The sequence below is a fragment of the Limulus polyphemus genome, unplaced genomic scaffold (assembly GCF_000517525.1).
Source record: "Limulus polyphemus unplaced genomic scaffold, Limulus_polyphemus-2.1.2 Scaffold847, whole genome shotgun sequence".
In the NCBI taxonomy this organism is placed as follows: domain Eukaryota; kingdom Metazoa; phylum Arthropoda; class Merostomata; order Xiphosura; family Limulidae; genus Limulus; species Limulus polyphemus.
Genome location: NW_013666457.1, coordinates 60,577 through 66,183, shown reverse-complemented (window position 1 = coordinate 66,183; position 5,607 = coordinate 60,577). Strand labels below are relative to the sequence as shown.

The 5,607-nt window shown below is 36.8% G+C and overlaps 1 protein-coding gene across 1 annotated transcript in view; it reads right to left on the bottom strand.

Moving 5' to 3' along the window:
* Nucleotides 1-4,989: 4,989 nt before the first annotated feature.
* LOC106460844 (protein shisa-5-like) overlaps nt 4,990-5,607 on the bottom strand; it is a 25,091-nt gene continuing 24,473 nt past the window's right edge. Inside the window, exon 5 of the mRNA XM_022387645.1 lies at nt 4,990-5,254. The gene's annotated coding sequence lies outside the window, so the exon portion shown is untranslated. The remainder of the gene's footprint in view (nt 5,255-5,607) is intronic.

Below are 5,607 nucleotides of genomic sequence, written 5' to 3'. Positions count from 1 at the left end.
ACTTACTACCGAGGAAGTGTGTAATTAACTTTGATAAAATGACGTTTGGGAACAACAAAGCCCAAATTCCAGTAAGAGTTAAAAGAGAGGTTGAACTAACCAGGTGCCATCAAGCTGAAGTCAAAGTGACTGAAGGAGTTGATGATGGTGAAGTGAAACCAAATATAGATATTAAAGCAGAACAGGAGAAATACCAAGATTTGAAGCCAATAATTGATTTTCTAAAAGCAAGTGTTTTGTGCCCTGCTTAGGAGAAGGTGTCTAGCCTAACCACTGTGACAAATAACTATTGGGCACAATGGGACCAGTTGAAGCTTGAAGACGGTATTCTTGTCCGGAGATGGGAAACTGATGACCTGGCAAACAGTTATACCAAGAAAGTTACCGAAAGTTGTGCTGCGTCAATCTCATGATAGTTTAACAGGAGGACATCTCGGAGTTAAGAAGACATTGAGTCACCTACGACAGAGATTTTACTAGATAGGTATGAGGCAAGATGTGGAAGAATAGTGCAGGACCTGCAGTACATGTTGTGCTAAAAGGGGACCCAAGCATAAGGGACGTGCTCCAATGAAGTTGTATCAAGTTGGCACACCAATGGAAGGAGTAGCTGTTGGCATTGCAGGTCCTCTGCCCCAAACTCGTGCTGGAAACAAGTACATTTGTGTGGTGATGGATTATTTCACCAAGTGGCCTGAGGCATATGCAATACCAAATCGGGAAGCTACAACTGTAGATTCGGCTATTAGGGATTTCTTCTTCAGGTTTGGTATGCCATATGAACTGAATTCAGATCACGGCCGTAACTTTGAGTCAGCTGTGTTCCACGAATGCTGCAAGTTGTTTGGCATACGAAAGACCAGGACAACGCCACTTCACCCATAGTCTGATGGGATGGTAGAAAGGTACAACTGGATACTGGGACAGGAATGGGCAAAGTTTTGTAATAGCCGTGAAGATGACAGGGATGTCTTACTCCCTCCACTGTTGATGGCCTATAGGACAGCAGAGCATGAAACCACTGGATACACTCCAGCAAAGTTGATGTTTGGTCGGGAACTTCAGTTGCCAGTGGACCTGATAACAGGACGCCCACCTTACGAAGAGTTGCCTGAAAATGTGCCAGAGTTAGTGAAATTGTTGTCTGAAAGGATGGATGATATTCACCATCAGATGCATTCAAACTTGAAAACGTCTGCTGATTCCATGAAGCTATGTTACGATAAGAGATCTACTGAAGTCAGCTTTGTATCAGGAGACAAGGTGTGGTTGTATAATCCCAGGAAGACCAAAGGGAAGTCTCCTAAGTTGTCTTCTCCATGGGAAGGCCCAAATGATATTGTGTGTCGTCTCTCAGGCGTGACTTTCCAAATAAAATTTGGTCGGTGAGGTAAACCAAAGGTGTTGCATGCCAACATGCTTTGGCATTATCACGGTACAGGACAATTTAGTTGGAACGAAGTGAACAATGAAACAATTGACGCTGCTGAAGTCGTGTCACCTGAAAAAGCCACTGTCGAAGAAGAAACTCTACCCGGTTTTGAGAAGGGAAACAGTGAAGCCCTTAATATAGTTACTACCATTGATGTGACTGTTACCAATAATAGGACAATTCCTGATGGAGCAAATGAACCCAACGTGAAGCAGAAGGCAACGAGACAGGGATCAGTACAGAAGAAGATACGTCCCATAAAATTAAGATACTTTGTTGAATTTTAATTTTGTGTTTATAAATTCTGTACATTTAATTAAGTTATTGTTAGTTATCTATTGGTTTAATGTAAGTGGCTATTGTTCGGGACAAACAATACTAAGGAAGGGGTAGTGTTACGACAGCGGAAGTCACGTGACCCTGGTAATACGTCATGAGATTCTCGAAGGATCATGAATTGTCCTGGCAACTCTAGTCTGTTCCAGGCTCCCCTTTTTTATTATATAAGCCAGGCAAATAAAGCAGAATTGTATAGATAGAGAGATTGAAGATAGAGATAACCGAACCAAGCCGTAAGTAAAGTGTGTGAATCCCTGTGAATTATAGCGTTTTTATAAAAGTAGTTAAGTTAAACTGACTGTGGAAATTCTTTGTATTGCAAAGTTGTATCAAGAAAGAATAAACTAGTTTTAATTAAGAAAGGCCTTGTATCGTTGAAGTTTCTCGGAAAGACTTTCTACGGGAAATTAACAAATAAGCAGATACACAACAATACTAAAGATACGGGGTCGTGATCTACCATATTCTCTTAGAAGTTATGGACATGAGTTACTAATCCACAATGTTTGAGTGTATGTTGTTTATTAATTTCAGTGAAATATATTACAGTTAGTATTATGTAAGCGGCAATTTCGTTCTATATGATTGGAATTTAGATCCCTTAGAATGATTTTATGGTGTTTAGATTTATTATGGATTGAAGTAATAAAATGTCAGAGTGAGTTGAGGAGGGAGAGGTAAACTTGAGAAGTTCAATAGTTGATGAATATGGGGAAGGGGTGAATGTTACATAAAATGAATTCATTAGTGCGGTATTGCTAGGAAAATTAACTTTTAGATCTTTACGTAATAACGTTATTCCACTTGAATTAGAAAACTAAAGCTTAGATATTAAAATTAGCGAAGCTAAAGTTACTATTGGCATTGAGTAAAGTTTCGTTACTAGTCATAATGTCTGAGTTGTTGTATAGGTGAAATAGTATTTTTTGTTTTGTATACCACCTTGATCTTCATGTGTAAAAATTGGAGCATTTTTACCTTTTCTTTGAGTGGAGTGATTGCTGCCGTTAGTGATGTCGTCATTCTATAAAAGATTCAAGGAATTCAATGTCCGTATTTTGAAGGTCAAAACAGTAAAACGTGGCAGAGCATGCTTCCTTGATGAGATCGACAGATGTCTTCAGTTCTCCAGTGAAAGCTTGTTGTTAAATGTCCGCTGTGAAGGTGATGACGTTATCCAGGTTTGGTGGAAACCTTTGTGCTTGCCAGGATGATCTGATGATGTCAGCGTTGGTCTTTCAGAAGTCTGGAACTGCTTGGGGCATCTAAAGTTCTCTTCATGCAGTTGGGTTGGTAGTTGCTAGGACTTCTTTGTCAAGGTCCTGGTTGTTCTTGCTACCTTCATGACTTCAAGGTATTTATGACACCCATGGTAGGAGTCCCCAACGATTTTATTTGAAAGTATTTGAGAATAAGAGACATCTGCACACTCATAGAAACAACATCTGTCATGACCCACTTTAAAGTGATCACTTCATAATAGCAGCTGCAGTGGCAATTCCAATAAAGATGTTGCTACCTAGGTACTTCCACCATGTTGGTCTAAATCAAACCAAATGGCTAACAGCCAGTCATCCACAAATTCATTACTGTAACTGTGATGCAGCTGCTCTGAATTCCAGTGAGTGAACAGCATTATTCAAGTCTGTCAAATGTGTATATGCTACAACAGAAGCCAATTCCTCCATCTGTATGACATCCAAAACGGGAAAAGCAAAATGTCTGCTTCAATTGTGGACTAGTGGAGCACTGGCAAAGGAACCGTCCATATTTTGCCAAGCAACAAAGATGACAGAGCTGTTAGTTTCAGCCAATGGCTCACCAGATGCCAGCTGACCCACCATGTCGTCAGTTTTCTAAGAATTAAAGTAGATATGTTTTTTCGATACTGACCATTGATTCAGCAGGTCCAGGATGACCAGCAATAAGCTGTGGACACTCTAGAAAAATGATGTAGTTAAAGTAAGCTGGAGGAGCGCAGTAAACTACTTATGCCTAGAGTTTAGAAGACAGGAGCATGAATACAAAGTATTTCATCTCGACGTCACTACTCTGGATGTAATATTATTATATTTATTATTATACCTTTAAACGGTTTTTCATTTGGCTTTTCATATTTTTTGCCATAAATTTGAAAGCCAATTTTATATGCTACTTCCAACAATTTTTAACTAAAATATTTTAGAACCAATATTTTGTGCTTTCTAACATTTATTTAGTAGAATTGAGGAGGGAAAATGTTAAAACTTCATTTCTACTCAGCTCTCAGGAGTTTCACCTGTAAACAATGAATTTGTACATTTTTTATAAGAATTCTTCTGTCCATCCCAAAGAATAACTTTATTTTTGCCAAAAACCTAACACCTCTTTAAGAGTATATTACCAGTTTCTTGATTTTCAAGCATTTCCCATGTAATTTTCAGTTTCGTTTATATACAGGCCTTAGATGTCACCATTTTATGAATGTCACACCAAGTGGTTTTAACGTTTACTAATGAAACACAGCTTTAAACAAAGTTTAAATATGACTGGACAGAGCAAGATTTAGACTTTCGATGTCACAGTAAGAGTAAATATACTGGCTTGAGCAATAGTTTATGGTTCTGTGAAAGTGTTAAAATATATCTGTTCGAAACCCTTAACATTTTTTTTTCACATGAGTAGAACATCAAATATATTTAATTTTGGCGAGTATCATAGGTGACTGATTACAAGATATCCTGATGATTCAAATCCTTATTCACTAATATGTTTATAATACTCAAGTAATGTACATAAATTATGTACGATGCTACTCAATGATTTTCTAATTGTAATATCCTTTAAATAAAAATATTACTTTTAACGTTGATAGTTATTTGTTTTCATTATTTATTTGATGTACACAGGCCAGTGGGAGATTATTACTGCATATTAAAAATAAAAAAAGCCAAAGAGCTGCCTTTTCACCATTAGCAATTCACCAAATAGTAAACATTCAGATTATCTTTAAAACAAATTTGTGGCAAAGGTTTTTTTTTTTAGTCTCTCATGTAAGAAAAACATTTTTTTGCCATAATTTGAAAATATCAATTAGTTGAATGTAACCAAGTAATAAGACTGAAGATTAATCACTTAACAAGTTCCATTAATTGCCCAACTCTAACTACAGTAATTTTAAGGTAAGCAACTGCCAAAATATGAACACAAGTTGCTCTACAAAAACAATGAACACAATGTTTGTTTGTTGATTTTACTGTTCATCATAACCATGACATGAAAGAAGATGCTAGTTTTGGATGAAACGTACATATTTCATGTACAAACATTTTCTCCTGTTAGAAAACAAACTATAGATATTTAGACAGAGCCAGTCTTAGGCAAAATTGTGGCCTGTGCAAACCTTGCATTTGGCACCCCTGCCTCTGTACAAATGACAACTACTAATTCCAATGATGATTTTGGTGTCCTGTGTAGGATCATACATCGCCCAAAGATCCAGCCCTGTATTTAGATATAAAAACATAGTAAATAAAGTGTTTCAAAGTTATATTCAAATTCCAAAATTTAAAAACTTTAGTAAAGGTGCTAAACAAGTGTACTTTATCAACCATTTTAACCTGGTGTAATTTTTGGTAGTATTTAAATCAACAAGAAGCTTGTATACTTTGTTTAAGAAATATCTAAAAGATGTTATTTCAGTCCTCTGTACTGCTGTTTGAACAATATTTGAATTAATTTCAAGATAATGTTACTTTAAGGCTAATAACATCTATATATATATATATATATATACACACACACACACACACACACACACACACACACACACACACACACACACACACACACACACA